This window comes from Ixodes scapularis, unplaced genomic scaffold, assembly GCF_016920785.2.
Source record: "Ixodes scapularis isolate PalLabHiFi unplaced genomic scaffold, ASM1692078v2 PGA_scaffold2__306_contigs__length_199485367, whole genome shotgun sequence".
Lineage (NCBI taxonomy): Eukaryota > Metazoa > Arthropoda > Arachnida > Ixodida > Ixodidae > Ixodes > Ixodes scapularis.
The window spans coordinates 58,793,860-58,806,508 of NW_024609857.1; positions in this window are offsets into that span (position 1 = coordinate 58,793,860).

Consider the following 12,649-nt stretch of genomic DNA (forward strand, 5'->3'; position numbering starts at 1 on the left):
GCAGCAGCAGCAGCAGCAGGCAACCTTTAATTACGCCCAGAAAGACTAAGCGATTGGTCAGAAGCCCATCTAGGAGTCCCCTCCCAATCACCCCTTAGGCGACGGCCAGAATCCCTTGGACTCCAGCGGCGTCCTCGGCCAGTCGGACGACTTGTTCCTGCACCTCAAGGTCGGTGCAGAGAAGAAGAGCTTCCCAGCTCTCTTGGTTGGTGATCTTTTTTAGTAGCGGCTGGGCTTTGCGGTCGAGCCGGCTGCATTCCCAAATAATGTGGCGAAGAGTCGCTCTTGCACCACATAGCTGGCAGTCTCCCTTGTAGCGATCCGGATACCATCCACTGAGCTGGGCAGGACTATGGTAGGTGCCTGTCTGTAGTCGCCGCCAAGCTACCGCTTGTCTTTTGTCCAGCGAGGGATGCGCCGGAGGATAGCGCATCCTTTCGCCGGCGTAATGATCGAGGATGTCTCGGAACGTAACCAGTCTGTCGCCCCCCGTCGACGATTCGATGGAGGGGTCCGACGTTGCTCCGGCCCGGCGAGTGAGACCTCGGGCCGCGTCGTGAGCCTCCTCGTTGCCGGGGAGCGACGAGTGTGCTGGAGTCCAGATCAGCTTCACCTTCGCAGTCTTTTCAGGATCACCTAGTACTCGAAGCGTAACCGGCGAGATCCGTCCCTTGGCGTATTGGCGAATCGCCATCTGTGAATCGCTGACAATGATTTTAGCGTCTTGCAGCTTGAGTGCCAGAGCGATGGCCACTTCCTCGGCTACCTCCGGTTCTGTCGTCCGGACACTGCAGCTCGCAACGATCTTCCCTTGCTTGTCAACCACGGCTGCTGCCATGGCATCCCTGTCGTACCTCGCAGCGTCCGTGTAGTAGACGCCCTCTTCCTTCTCTAGTAGTCTTCGAAGGGCCTTGGCTCTCGCCGTTCGTCGCTCCACATGGTGCACGGGGTGCATGTGACGTGGCAGGTTTGGGATGGTAAGCTTCTCCCGGACCCGTCTCGGCACGTCTATTTTCTCGCCCGTTTGTCTTTCGTAGCGGATGCCGAGGTTTTCGAGAATGTGACGCCCGGTCGCGCTCTTTGTTAGCCGTTCGAGCTGAGACGTCCGTTGCGCCTCGACGATCTCTTCCACGGTGTTATGTAGGCCCAGCGCCGCCAGCTTTTCGTTTGACGTAGAATCCGGGATGCCAAGTGCTCGCTTGTAGGCCTTCCTAATCAAGCAGTCAAGTTTGGCTTTCTCCGCCACCCCGAGCCGTAGGAAGGGAAGGACGTATGCCAGCCGGCTCACGACGAAAGCGCGGACGAGGCGTACAAGATTTCCTTCCCTCATTCCGAAGTGACGGCCTGAGATGCGTGAAATAAGCCGGGTGATCTGGTAAGTTGACGCCTTGAGCGATTCGATCATCTCGTAGTTGTTGCCATCCGCCTGGACCCGCAGACCCAGGATGCGAATGCTCTTCACCGACGGGATACGCAGTCCTTGCGAGTAGAGCGCGATGTCCGACGGCAGCTGGCGGGACCGAACTGGTTTGAGGAGGAGGAGCTCCGACTTTTTTGGAGAGCAAGTTAGGCCCCTCGGAGTGACGTACTCTTCAATTGTCCGTATCGCTTCTTGTAGCGTGTCTTGGATGAACCCGTCACAGCCGCCGGTCATCCAGAGCGTGATGTCATCTGCGTATATACTGTGGTGCAGCCCCTCGATCTTGCTGAGCTTCGCAGGCAACTCAATCATCGCCACGTTAAATAGATAGGGCGACAGGACCGAGCCCTGAGGTGTGCCTCGCCCGCCTAGATTGATGTCGTCGGACGTGACGCCACCGATGGAGATTTGCGCCGTCCGATCGCTGAGGAAGTCTTGAATGTAGTTGAACGTGCGTCGCCCTACGCCCAGCTTCTCCAGGTTCTCAAGGACCGCATCATGCCTGATAGTGTCAAAGGCCTTCGTAAGGTCGAGGCCCAGGATCACCCTAGTGTCGAGATGAGAGCTTTTTTCGCCATCTATGATTTGGTGCTTGAGCCTCAGCATCACGTCTTGGGTAGACAAGTGTGGCCGGAATCCAACCATGGTGTGAGGGAACAATTGGTTCCTCTCCATGAAGTCGTTGATTCTCCGTAGAACGACGTGCTCCATTATCTTGCCCACGCAGGACGTGAGCGAGATTGGGCGCAGAGCGTCGAGCTGAGGCTTCTTGCCTGGTTTCGGGATCAGGACCACTTTGGCCGTTTTCCACTGCCGTGGTAGCTGGCCTTGTCTCCAGCACTCGTTGATGTACTTTGTGATGCCGGTTATGGCTTCGTTGCTCAGGTTCCGCAGCATCTTGTTGGTGACACCGTCCGGTCCCGGAGCAGACTTGGTCTTCAAGTTGCGCAGTGTCTCGGCAACTTCAAACTCAGAAATGTCCGCGTCTAGCACCTCGTTGTCTGCACCGCCGTATGTCGTGGGTGTTCTCGGCGGGTTGTCACCAATATATCGCGTACGGATCTCCTCTACTAGGTCGTCCTCGTCACCCTTGTGACTTCGAATGATCTCGCACATCTTGCTACGCTGAGCCGTCTTACAACCGTCCGGATCCAGTAGGTGCCGCAGTATGTTCCAAGTTTTGGGTACATTGGGCTGACCGTCGAACCCTTCGCAGGTATCCTGCCACTGTTGGCGCGTAACCTGGTCAGCGTACGTCTCGATCGTTCTGCTGAGTTCAGCGATCTTTCTTCGAAGGTTCCGATTGTTACGTTGCGTACGCTGCCGCTTCTGCAGACTAGCCTTAGCCTCCCATAAGTGTAAGAGTCGGCTATCCGCAGCGACCACGTCCGCTTCTTCCGGAATCACCTTGGTCGTCCGCTCGGCAGCCGCCAGCAGGCATTCCATCCACTCGCCAATATTTGTGACGTCTTCCGTCTCGTATTCGCCCATCAGCTCTCGGAACTTATCCCATTCCGTGATCTTGCACTTTCTGCCCCGCGGCTTTCCAGGGCCCGCGCGGATCGTTATCTTTAGCACATAGTGGTCGCTACCCAGATCTTCCCAAGTGTTTGTCCACTCTGCATCCTTTGCATAGCGCACAAACGTAAGGTCTGGCGTAGTGTCTTGTTGTCGGGCGGCTCCTCTCCTCGTCGGATGATCCGGATCGGTGATCAGGGATAGTCCGCATTCGTGAGAGTCGATCCACAGTTTTCGGCCCTTGGGTCGTTCGATCTTGTATCCCCAGTCCGGATGTTGGGCGTTGAAGTCCCCAACCACGACCAGTGTCTGGCGTCTGGCGATGTTCAGGGTCGCTTGGAAGAGGGAAGCGAATCTGTGCCGTTTCGCCGGGCTGCTGTAGATGTTCAGCACAAAGAGGCTGCGCTGGTCTTTCTTCTTCCCCGAGATTATCTCGATTAGCACGTGTTCTACTGTTGAAACGCCTGTGTCATGAACGACGACCGGTATGTTCCTTTTGACCAACGTGACCACTTGCGTCTTTTCCTTGGTATCCATGCCGTAGGACTTGTAACCTGACAGTTTGGCCAGTTGTTTCGCCTCTTGTAAGGCAATCAAATCCGGTCGTTCCTTTTCGTCTTTGTTATTCACGTATTGCTGCAGGTTGCCCCTCTTTTTGCCAAACCCGCGGCAATTCCACTGCCAAATTATGTACTTTTTACTGTTCACCATCTTGGGTTCTAACGACTTGTGCCGTACGTAGTTGTTCCATGTGCCTAGCCAGCTGCGTCAGCCACTCGGGGTTGCACATCAGCTCTACCACCTGCTTGTTAACTTCCTGTTGCAGCGGCGCCTCGGCCTTATCCAATGCGACCGTTTCTTGCCCCGGTCTTACGACCATCTTCCTTTTCGCGGGTGGCGAAGCCTTCTCCGGTTCCTTCTCCGTCTCGTTGCTTTTCTGCTGAAGCTGTGTCCTCAGCCATGCGTTCTCCTTCTCGGTCTTCTCTACCATCACGCGTAGAGCCTTGTTTTCTTCCTGGAGTTGTCGCATCATGACAAGGATCTGGTCTAACTTGTCGTTCTGCGTCTTGGCCTCCTTGCTCTTCTTTTCCAAGGCCTTGTGGTCGGTCACCCCGGCCCAGCTGACTCGCTGTCGGGAGCTGGACCTCCTCCTGGACTTCGATCTCCGCCGCGAGCCGGACCGCTGCCGCGAGGTTGACCGCACGGATGCTCGGCTCCGTGACCGCGAACGCGACCGCGACCGTTCTTTGGGTAACGGCGGGAAGTCCTCTTCCTTGAACCTGCTCTCCTCTTGTTTCTTCTTCTTCTCCCACTGCCGCTGTTGCAGGATGTACGGCGTCTTGAAACGCTGCTTGCATCGTGTGTCACCCGTGGGGTGAGCCTTGCCGCAGATGCCGCACGACGGCGAGCACGCGTGGCCGTCTGTCGGGTTTAGAGTGTTGCAAATCTTGCACCGTTGCTCTTTCGGTCGCGGACACACGTCAGACCGATGTCCGACTCCGCCGCACGTACCGCATACTTCGATCTTTTTCTTGTACAGGTTGCACTTGTACTCCACGTTGCCGTACATGATCCAGAACGGCACCTTCTGGCCCTTGAAAAGTACCACCGCCGACTTGGAACGGCCCATCCGTCTGGCGTGGAGCACGTTTGGGTTCCTCGCCGTGACTAGGTTGTTTAGAACGTCTTGCTCGGAGTCTTCGTCCGGTATCCCGTGAATTACGCCCTTTATGGTGTCGTCTGGCGGTATTGCGTACGCTACAACCTCGTAGGTTTGTCCCTTGAGGCTTATAGAGTGCACTCCTCCGTATTTGACGGCGTTTTCGAGTGCCGGGGTGCTCACGATGAGCGTATTTTGTTCCTCGTTGAAGCGAAAGGCGTCGTGTCCTGCGTTCTCCGATGAGAGCTGCGCCGCGCGTTGAATGCTGCGTTGGACCAAGACTCTGTCTTCTTTCCGCACGTTTAGTCCTCCCCGAAGTCGAAAAACGATTTTCGCATCGTCTTCCGGAAGCTTCGGAGGCCTTGGCGCCTTCTTGATTCGAGCTCGGCCGTCCCGCCCGTTGTTCCTACCAAGAGTGCGGTTTGGCTGGGAACCGGCCGTTAGGCTTAGCGCTTTCTTTTCTGCTCGGGCCTTGAGTAAGACCGGCATCCAACCTCCCCCGGCAGAGTGAAACTCCTCCGGAGTGATTTCTTCTCCTTCTACCTCGACGACTCCGTTTCCGGAAGTCAAAAGAGGTATTTCGAAGCTTCGAGTGTCCATCTTGTCGTCGGTGCGGCAGCTACGGCCGCCCTCCATTTGTCTTTTGATGGCGCGCGAGGCTGAGCAAGGCGGCGCCTTGTTTCGTCGAGAAAAATGGTGAAATCTTGAGAAAAAAACAGCCCGCTCACCCAAGAATTTGGTGTCCGGGAGTTTCTCTCGCGTTCCACCGCATGTTGGTGGTGAAGATTCGGAACTATACTGCAGAGGTTCGCTGAAAGCTTGAAAAGTTCACAGAGCTGATGCGAGATGCGTCCGGCCCAGATCACTTCGTCGTCGTCCGTTTCTGCACTGTCAAGGGTACTCTAGCTGCGAGCGATGCAGCTTGGTGGCGTCAACGTGTGACAATTTTGCAGAGTAGAGGACTGTACGCCCTAGCTTGTTGGTAATGTCGTTCGCGGCCCTATCGGTTTTATGTGCCATGATAGTTCGGTCTAGTAAGGTACGATGTTGGGCTAGTTGGTTCATCTTAGTAAAACATATAAAATAGCGCAACAGGAACAAGGACAAGAAGTAAACAGGACAGGCGCTAAACTATAGTTACTAAACTATAGTTCGGTCTATCGTGTTAACTTCACACCACAGAAGTAGTAGCTCGAGAGAACCAGTAAGTAGAAATAACCGTTAGTACCCAACAATGGCAATACCTGCAAGCTATGGGGGCCGTATTTCAGCGCGCTATTCACGGAGCATCCAGGAAAAAAAAAGGGGGGGGGGGGGTGCGGGGGGTGGTATGGTTGGTTTGGCAGAGGTACCCGTAAGCTCAAATCAAACCCCTACTTAACGTCTGCAAAGAGCGGCGAACCTGATGGTGGGAAATGTCCGCCGAGTCACATTCAGGACTAAGTAACTCCACTAGTGAGCCATACTGGCGCGAACAGGTGTTGCTTTTAAGGAGTTCATGACGTGACAGCATTCCAACGGAGCTTCACAGACTGCCTCCAGACGCAATTTCGAAATCTATGAATTTGTTTTATGATTAGTTTTCTTGACTTTCCTGCCGGCAGCCCGGAAACATTGGGTCTAGGCTAGTATTTCTGGGCTGCCGGCACAACATAGATCAGATCTAAACAAAGAAATAAGTGCAAACATTTCGTTCCTGTACCTCTTTAGGTTACTACAGACAGACGAAAAAATGTAAGTGTACTTTTTTTCTGGTCTTGGGAAGATGTAACGAGTAACGTCTTTACGTTACCCTTAGCTGTTTTGAAAAATGAAAGACGTTTAAAAATCTCTTTAACGCGAAATTAGAGCGCAGCTCTTGAGGAGGAGGGGAGGGTATGGGGAGAGGGCATGCCTCTCCTCCACCTTCACACCCTCTCCTTCTCCCCTCATGCTCCTCTCCTCCTTCCGTCCTCCTCCCCCCTCCTCTGCTCCTTGTCCTCCCGTACTTTTCTCCTCCTCCTTTCATCCCACTCCTCCTCCTTCCATCCTCCTCATCTGCCCTACCCCTTCTCCTCCTCTCCAGTTCTCCTCCTTCCCCTCCTCTTCCGTACCCTTTCCTCCTTCTTCTCCGTACCCTCCCATCCTCCTCCTCCGTACCCTCCCCTCCTCGTCCTCCATACCTTGCCCTTCTTCCAGTTTCCCCGCTAAATTTAGGTGGAAAATTGACGTCACGTGACCTCAACAGCAATTCAATTCTCCGCTATATTTAGCCGGGAATCAATTGCAATTGAGGTAACGTTACGTAAATTTTTCAGTTAAATTTAGCTGAGAAACTGAGTTGGTTATATGTGACGTGACACCAGTCATGTAACGTCATTTTCCCCGTTATATTTAGCGAGGACACTGAATACTGTTGAGGTCACGTGACGTCAATTTTTCAGCTAAATCTAGCAGAGAAACATAATTTGTTCATAGGTGACGTGACACCAAGTCATGTGACGTCATTTTCCTCGTTAAACTTAGCGGGGAAACTAAATTGGTGTTGAGGTCACGTGACGTCCATTTTTCCGCTAAATATGGCTGGGAATAGAATTGCTGTTGAGGCCACGTAACGTCAATTTTCCCGCTAAATTTAGTGCGGTTACGCCGACGGCGACGCCGACGCCAACGCCGACACCGTGAAACCCGGAAACGAGCGCCTAGGATCTGGCACTATATGCCTACTTGCACTAATTAAAAAGTTAATTAACAAATTTTACTTAATTACCCGACTAATAGTTGCGACTACCTCCCTATATTATGTGCTCTTGGCCGTATAACTGACCTGCACAAACCGCATAAGTGTAGCTTTCACGGTTTTTTTGGAAACAAACCTAAAAGAATAAGTACTATCGTGGACAATATGAGCTGAAGCAGCGCTCCGGCCGGCGCGCGGTACTACCTGCGCCGCTTGTCGCCGTGCTCCGCACACACGGCGCACCCTGAGGCCGAGACAAATTATCACTTGCGCTCGCTGCGCCACTGCGCTCTTCCGGCCGTCTGCTAAAGAAAGTACTGTTTGACGGAACGACCATAGGGATGCGTGTGCCCTGCAGCCCAATGCTCACGTTTCAGTGCTACATTTCAGTACTACATTTCTCTAGGAAGCGTGGAATTCTGAGCTTTCCCTATGTATTAGACTCCACCGATATTACTAGGCCATCCGTGATCAGGGCGTTTTTACGTATCCTGCAATTCATTTCAATCATTATACGACTACAATTGCGAATGCTTCCTTTAAAGTGCTGGGAGCCATTACGGGAGTGACACGCGGTTTTTCTAACCCACTTTGTATTGTGCGTTTGTTTTCTTCACTGGGGCGTAGTCGTGTCGAATATGCCTCAGTTGTCTGGAACTGTATTGGAGTGACATATTCAGGTGTAATTGAGAGTGTTCAATGTAGATTCGTTTGTTCATTGTTTGATCGTTATTTTCAACCGAATTATTTCTATAGTTATGAGAGGATTTGTGAACTCGTAAAGTTAGACTCGTTGCACAGCAGAAGAACAATTCGTAGACTGACATATTTGTACAAGATTGTAAATGGTATAATTGATTCACCAGAGCTAATCAGTCACATCTACTTCCTCGTCTTGTAAGCGTTATACTTTGTTTTAGCCTACCGATTTTTACCATGCTGCACCCATGACACGCCTACAACTGACGTATAACCATTTAGAACAGATTTGTGGGAATGTTAGTCTTGATATTTTGATAAAGAGCGTAAATTTCGAAAGTCTGTTGAAACTATTGTTTTGTCCTAACATTTCGCTTTTATCCTCTTTAAATTTGACTACTGATTGACTGATTGATATTTGCACCACCAAGGGGGCGACGTTAAGCTGTTGGTTTGTGACTCAAAACAAAAACAAAACAGAACAAAACGAAACAAGAAAGCGCCGAAGTGAAAAAAAAAAAATGGGTTGTCACGCTCGGCACCGTACAGTCCCATTGTAAGTGTGAAAGGGGGCCGCGCTGCATATTGTTCTTATTGCCGCACCTATAATCACTTCAAGTTGGGTCTGTGCCATTTCATGAGTATCCTGGCTTTTACAAAGCGATCAGGAGTTGAGCGACCATGGTGCCCATCGCCTATACAAGTTGCTGGACTTATTGTGCTAGGACATGTACCTGGGCTGGCAGGGCTCTCATGGTCGCCTCTTCACTCAGGTCGTGGTTCGCTCGCTTGTCTTTCCTATTTTCGCATTCACTACTGCTCCCATTCGCCGGGGCCTCGTGAGCCCTTGCTTTCCGTTGAGGTAGGGGTGGGGGTGGCTGAGATTGTGGGGTTTCCAATCTCTTTATACCCCTTGTTACCATGATTATATGTTTCCTGATGTTCATTCCTTCGTCTGCCAGTCTTCTTTTTTACTCCCGTATGTCTACTGCCAGTAGCCTGAACGTCTGAAGCTTGTTGACAGGCTTCTTTGCGGTTTTCTTTAGTACCCTAATCACTTCGGCGAACGTGCGTCGGGGCTGTGTGTGCTGGAGTTGTGACACTCATCCTTTCTTTAGTTGTTACGACGTGGCAGTCGCTTGATTTTCTTGCATTAGCGCGGGGATGTTTTCTCCGAGTGTGCTGAACTTGTTCGATGTCACTATCTTGTGCCTCGCTACCGGCGCGTTGGCTCGTTTTTGTAGCCTGCGGTCGACTTGACTATTTGTGGGGCACTCCTTGCCAATTGCGGTGTAATCTTCGGCCTTGCAGTTGACGCAGTACCTGCTTTTGACACCTGTGTTCGGCGGATTTGACATCACCACAGTTACCGCACCTCTGCTACCTCGTACAAATGTTGGCTTTGTTCCCAAACCTCGGCAGTTGGTTGATGACTATTGCAGTGGGGCAATAGACCATTTCCTATATTACCTAAGCATCAAAAAAAAAAAAAAAAATTGGGTTGTGTGTGTGTTTATACAGCCTAGAACTTGGTCTGCCTCACAGGGGCGACGAGTCTTGCAGCTGTAGATGAGAAATTTAGCCAGTGCGGTACATAAGCATCAAGGAAAATGCAGGGATTGGTGTTCCACGCGCCACACGCGTACGCCTTCTCCGTGTAAAAAAATTGAAGTAAATAAGCAAACTAAAGCGTCGATGAACGCGCGTGCAAGATGCCATTTGTTTTAGGTATTTGCTTTAGAAAAGTTACTACTGCTGGGGCCAGCACATGCGGCGCGTGGAACGCCAATTTCTGGATTCTTCTTGATGCTTGGGTAATACAGCAATACGTCTATGGACCTTTCCAATGTTTAATATAATAATTGGGGTTGTGGGGATATTTATACAGCGTGTAGTTGGTCTGCCATTTTAAAGTTGCGACGTGTCACACACTGTAGATGAGCAATTTAGCCAGTGCAGTACAACCGCTAGCCTGGGGTCTTTAACGTGCACCACGCAGTAGTGATACACGACCGCACGCCGGTACGATGCTCATCCAGATCGAAACGGGCAGGGGTGGGGCTCGAACCCAGGATCCCTGGGTTCTGCAGCGGGAGCTTTCGCTCCACGCGCGTCGAGCTGGGTGTGCGCTTCAGCCCACTCGGCCACCGATCCCCCTTTCCAATGTTTACAAATCCACAGCTCAGCGTGCGATCTCCACAGCTCAGCACGCGCGTGTGCGTCGCTTCGGAAAGCGAGAAAATCACGCGCGATACGCACGAACACTGAAAATGAAACCGGCCAGCAGCCCTTTTCTGGAAAGGTCTATTGGCGTAGACAATTTTCCTCTTTCCAAAACTCTTGATGATTGTCGAAACTCCCTTTCCTTCGAAGATCAAACGAAATGTTTCCTTGTTTCCCAAGGTAGCGCCGTCATTGTGTCATGATAATCGGCACTCGAGTGCCGCAGGACGACCTCCGCCGAAAACTCCTTCTCTACCTCGGGAGTGGCACCGCGGAAGAGCGCGCCTGTCATGGCTCTGTACACGTTGACTTCAATATTTCCTTCATTAGTCTTGATCTGCTTCATTTATAGTAGATTTTCCATGCCTTTCCTTTCGTACACCGTAACTATGATGGCGTCGGTTATCGCATTTTCCGTAAATATCAGAAAGTTTTCCCTAATGGGGTTGCCGGCCGCATCCATAGCTGTTTGTATACGGCGTGAGAGTTAACCCTCGTTAAATCTGTTTGCTGTTTCGGCCTTACCGTGATCGTGAATTTCTCAAGGTGAAAGCAGGGCAGTCTCGTTCCCCTCGGCGGGTTCGCGCCTTTCTTCTTAATTTGATTCTAACCGTCGGTTCAATCCTCCCCTCTTCCGTTTTGTCCTCGATCTGGGAGTCCCAGGCTACCTCCGAGGCGGACGCGACTCCGTCCTCGGCTACTCGAGCCCTCTTGCTAGGTGTCAATTAGTTCCTCTTTAACTGTTTCATAGCAGTGCTCTCTGGCAGCTTCATAGCAGTCTGCTACATAAAAGCAGTTAAATCTGGTTTACCTTGACTCCTAGAATCCCCTCACTGAAACCGCGGTGTACTCGTCGCATTTGGTTCCCCAGGCCTGGTCGTAAAGCCCAAGTCAGCCCAATGAGGAACGCCGGGCTGCGACCCCCACACACCTCCTCTTCTTCCTCCCCTTCCCTAACTAGGACACACTATACTCGTTTTCACCTTAAAGGGCCCATGAAACAATTTTATAGTTAAAGGAATCCGGAGCTTGTCAGTTTGATTTAGTTTACCTTGGCCAAAGTAACCGAGAACACGCCCTGATCGATTGAAATGTCGTAAGTGCGCTGCGTAATCGCAATAAAAAGAACGGACTATTTGCCGATCTTTTCGCCGATCTGTGGCAGCGCTCTGGGGCGGCCGGGGGGACGGTGGGAACTAAACGTGACGTCAGTTTGGATCTGTGTATTTAGTTCGCAAGTTGAGCAAGTATATGCTCAATTTGAGGCTAATTTTTAGAAATTTTGTCATTCGAACGTGAATAAATGCTTCAAAAGCCTCATATTATTATATTTTATAACACAAAGTTTTAGTGGCGCCATCTATGCAAGGTGCTGCACACCTGCCTTTGCACCCGCTACCGACTGGCGATCCCGAGCGTGACGAGCAGGTGCGAGCATCGAGCACGTTTCTTGCGGTTTTGCCTACGCTTGAATTTTCTTGCTCGCCTGCTTGCCTGGCCACTGGCCACTGCGAACATCAGCGATGCCGGCTGGCTGCGGTGTTCCTCTGTGTCCCAACCGGAACTTCAAAAGTGCTGTGGTTCGACGTAAGAACCTCCAGTTTCACTGCCTACCGCGCGAGGAACCCCTCCAAAGTGCGTGGTGCCGGAGCATCGGAAAGGAGAACTGTGAAATGGCAGACCTGCTCTTTTGCTCGGAGCATTTCGACGGCAATCAGGACTACCTTCGGATATCGAGTGTCCTGCGCGATGCTGGACAAACGATGAGGCACGTTCGCCTGAAGCCCGGTGCGGTGCCTTCGCTCCGACTGCCCCCCTTCCCGATGACCACCCCAGCGAAGGAGCCTGCGTCCAAACGCCCAAGAATCCTGGTAAGTGGCGCTCTTGTTTCAGTGAGAGATCGACTTTCAAGAACTTTTTTGAGTCGACGTTTGACGAAAATATTCCGTTTTCCAGGGCGACGAGCCGACTGAGGACGTCGGCTGCTCCGAGGGCAATGCGCCCCGTGAGCACTGGTGCTCTTGCGGTCCCCGACCGGCCTCTCGTGACGCAGCTGTTCAGGCCGACCTGGATCAAGTGCAAGTGGCCCCCATGCTCCCTGCCAGGGAGGACAAGGCTGTGGGAACGGATCCTCGGCTGGGAAAGAAGTCTGTCGGTAAGCATAGGAATAGGGCTGCTTTCAAAATATTCCCGTCCTAAATTCTATACAATTTGTGTTGGCCTCGATCGCCATGAAGATTGGAGCCATACTGAGCCTCTTTTATGATTTATCATTGGTACTACAAACAAGCTAGATATCTAAAGCAGTTACTTATAATTTACATTCTAGAACAAAGACAAGTTGTGTATGCAAAGCCTTGCATACTCTATTGAACGAAAAGTCCTGCTGAGAAATGTAGTTTCTGCAGAG